This window comes from Octodon degus, unplaced genomic scaffold, assembly GCF_000260255.1.
Source record: "Octodon degus isolate 3935 unplaced genomic scaffold, OctDeg1.0 scaffold00117, whole genome shotgun sequence".
In the NCBI taxonomy this organism is placed as follows: Eukaryota; Metazoa; Chordata; class Mammalia; order Rodentia; family Octodontidae; genus Octodon; species Octodon degus.
In genome coordinates this window covers 2,650,973-2,655,270 of record NW_004524693.1, presented here as the reverse complement: position 1 = coordinate 2,655,270, position 4,298 = coordinate 2,650,973, and positions in this window count along the sequence as shown.

The following is a 4,298-nucleotide window of genomic DNA, read 5'->3' as shown; positions in this document are numbered from 1 at the left end:
TTCTCATCATTTTGTGTAGCACTGCCCTCTGCCCTTTGTTGTAGATCTTTGCTGTAGTTATAACCTTCACACCTACTGAAGTTAAGGTGGAGCTCTACAGAGTTTGGACTTATCCAGCTGCATCTGGCTTGGGTCTGCTGCTGTGCTCAGCTCCTTCCTGCTGCGGACCAGGGCTAGGACTGGGTCTGTGATTTCCCGGAAGTCGGCAGAAATTCCTACTTGGTGGGCTGGGTGGGGGAGGCAATCATATAGAACACCAAATAACATGATCCCAATTAAAAACACACCCAGACATATAATAATCAAGATCCCAGAAATTCAGCACAGGAACAGTATACAAAAGCCGCTAGAGAAAAGAAACATATCACATTTAGAGGAAGACCCATCAGAATAGTGGCACTTTTCTCTCCACAAACCATCGAGTCAAGAAGATCATGGAGCAAAGTACTTCGTTTAAGAAAAAAAAACAAATTCAAATCTAGACTTATATACCTGGCAAAACTCTCTTTCAAGTTTAATGGAGAAGTGAAATTCTTTCATGACAATGAACAACTATAAAATTTCATGACGTCAAAGCCAACTCTACACACACTACTAAAAGATATTCTAGAGAGAGATCAAGATGACTATACTCCATGAATGAGAATGGAAAGAAACCATTAAATAGGGAAAGCAATTAAACACAGAAGAAATAGTGGTAAACAACAGAAGTCTTTCAATTATTCTTTTGTGTACAGCACTAAAGTATTTCCATCAGCATACTCTACAAATGGACTTCTCCTGCACTCTGTGGATCATGGTTTGGGTCTACAGGGTGTATATCAAAGAAATAGCACACTGAGATGGTATCTCAGTCACACAATAGATACTTGGCCACCAGAAAGCATCATGGACACTAGACACTGGCCATATCCACCACATACTAGAACATTTTTGTGATATCCTGTCCCCAAACTTTTAGAAGTGTGGTCATACATTTGCCATTCCAATATTTTTGTTACGTTTTATTCTTAGTAATTCTTTGCTATCATGAAACCTTTTTCTTATTTGATACTTTTGTATATATTAACCTAATGAAATACTGTGTGAATACTCTGAATTGATCACAGATTCACACATGTGATACACTACATTCTGGCCTCTTAGTTGGATCCATAATTTAATTTTAATTTTGGAATATTATTTTAAAATATTTAATTTAATTTTGAATTAAGTAATATTTGATTTTCTGAATGTTGTTTAACTTTAGTTTTCGTTTTATGATTTATACTCTTTCTTTGACTTATAGTCTACTTATAAGACCTGGTATAATATTTTCTCTGGTGTTAGAAACTTTAAGGGGCTGAGGAGGTAGCTCAGTGGAATAAGTGCTTGCCTAGCAAGTGCAAGGGCCTGAGTTCAATCCCTGGTTCCCCCCCAAAAAAAAAAAACTTTAAAAAGTATATTTCCATATAAGCTGACATAAGATTGATACTGTTTTGTGCAAGTCTAGAATGACCTTTTAAATAGGTTCATCTAATATAATCATATTTTACATAGTCTTGCATAACTACCACTGTGAGAACTCTTTATTCTTTATCCAGGACCATACAGCTACTTCACTTGTCTTCCGGATTATGGTCTTTGTTATTTTCTATATGCTACACCTGGAGGTATTAGAATATTTGGAGTTTGTATAACTGGAAAATATTTTACTTTTAGTTCTCAAAGGTATGTTTGCTAAGTATAAAATTCAATGAGGATAGATTTTTTTTCAGTCCTTTGAATAAACAAGACTAGTTTCTTACCAACTTGCTCTTTTTAAATGGGGAATAAGATGCTATTTAATTTCGTTCTTCCATAGCTAATATTTTTTTCTATGCATATGCTTTAATGATTTTTTTGCAGTTAGTTTTGAACAATTTCAGTTTTCTACATCTTGGTATGATTTTATTCATATTTCTGGTGCAAATGGTTCATTTTTCTTGGAAATGTGATACTATAATTTTAACTAAATACAGAAATTTTAAACCTTTAAATCTTTATTGCCTACCCCCTTGTACTTTGAGAATTCTAATTATATGAACATGAATTTCTTGATTTTGGCCAAGAGAGAATTAGTATATGACTGCTCTGTAAACTCTTCTTCATGTTTATTTTAGACAATTTTTAATGTTGTATTCATTTAAGTTTGTAAATAATTTTTAGAATGTGTAATCTGTTATTAATCTCACATTAAGTGTTCATTTCAGAAATATTTTTCTAAAATTCACTCTATATACATCTTATATCTTTCACATTTCAATATTTTCTACAATTTTCATTTTGCTATATCGTTATTGATTTCTCATAAAGTTAATGAGACAAAAAAATTAAGAAGAGAAAAGGGTCAAACAATTGAAAAAAAGGAGAGGAAACAAATTAAGCATTGTCTGCTCATTGCAACGTACCACTGGAAATCCAAGTACAGTTCTCCAAACCATCCTGCTTACATACATGTGTATATCACTTTCCCCCTCTGCCTCTTCTGTCCTTTTACTCAGCTCAGCAACTTTTTCCTTTTAAATAAGTTCATTTTCTTTTCCCAGTATCTATTATACCCTTAAGATTCTATTTTCTCTTTTAGGTTCTCAGACTAAGGAGACAATATGATGTTTCCACATACATGTCAGACTTATTTCACTTAAGCATGTGTTCTCTAGTTGCATCCATTTGCCCACAAAAGACTCAAATTTATCCTGTTTTATACCTTACTGATACTCCATTGTGTAAAATACCACATCTTCTTTATCTACTCCCCATTTTATGGGCATCTATTTTGTTTCAAATATTTAGCTATGATAAATTGCACTCTTATAAATAAAGGTGCACATATATCTCTGTGGTATGATGTTTTCAGTTCTTCTGGAAAAATACTCAGAAGGGGAATAGCTGGCTTTAATGGAAACTCCAGTCCTAGCTTTTGAAGGGATTTCCATACTGATTTCCATAGTGGTTGTACCAGTCTGCACTCCCACCAACAGTACAGAAGGGTTCCTTTTCCTCCACATACCCTCCAGCATTTGTTATTGGTTGACTTAGTGATCTTATCCATTTTTTTCTGGGGTGAGACATAATCTCAGTGTTTAATGTGCATTTCTCAAATAATGAATGATGTTGAACATTTTTTTTCAAATATTTACTTGCCTTTTGCATTCCCTCATCTTGAAAGTGTATATTCATTTCAGATACCCATTTTTGTTTTGGGTCTTTGATTTTGTGTGGCCTGATTTTTAAAAATTCTTTATATGTTCTAGATAGAAGGTCTTTGTTGGAGGGACATTTGCAAGCAGAAGAGAACTAGAATATAAAAAGAAATCCTGGGAAACAGAGAAAAGGCAGAAGTTATCACAATCCCTGATCTGAAATTATACTATAAAGCTACTGTGACAAAGTCAGCATGGTACTGGCATAGAGACTGACCTGAGGATCAATAAAACACGTTAGAAGATGCAGACACAACTGCAAACACACTCATCCACCTTATCTTTGACAAAGGGGCCAAATAAGTTCACTGGGAGAAAGATAGCCTCTTCAATAAATGGTGTTTTATGCATTGGATGCCCACATGGCACAGGCTAAAACTAGATCCATGCCTATCACCATACACAAAATACAGTCAAAATGAATCAAAGACTTAAATAGTATAACAGGGCCAGGGAGATAGCTCAGCAGCATAAGCACTGGACTGATAAGTGCAAGGGCTTTACTTCAATCCTCAGTACCCCTCCAAAAAAAAAAAGAAAGAAAAAGAAAGAAAAAAGAAAAAAAAGGTAACAACTAAGTCACATTGGGCATGCGAGATAGCTCATCAAACTAGGTAAATAAATAAATAAATAAATAAACAGAAACACTAAGTCTTCTGGAGGAAAATGTAGGTAGAAACTTTAAGACATAGGAGTAGGGAAAGAGTTCATGAACAAAAAGCAAACTATGGAAAATACATTAAAGAATGAACAGCTGAGATCTCATCTTTTTGAAAAATTTCTGAAGTTCAAAGGAAATCTCCAACAGAGTAGAAAGAAAACACACCAACTAAGAAAAAAATATAGCCATCTGCCCAATGCAAAGATGTGGCATTTTTATATCATGAAGTATTACTTAGCTATAAAGATAGATAAACTTGAGGCCTTCATTGGTAAGTGAATGCAACAAGAGTCTATTCTCATAAGTGAAATGTCAGACTCACATGTATAAATATAGTATTGTCTCCCTAGTGTAAGAACATCAAAGAATAAATAAAACCTGAAAGGTATAACAGATACAGTAAAACAGAACAT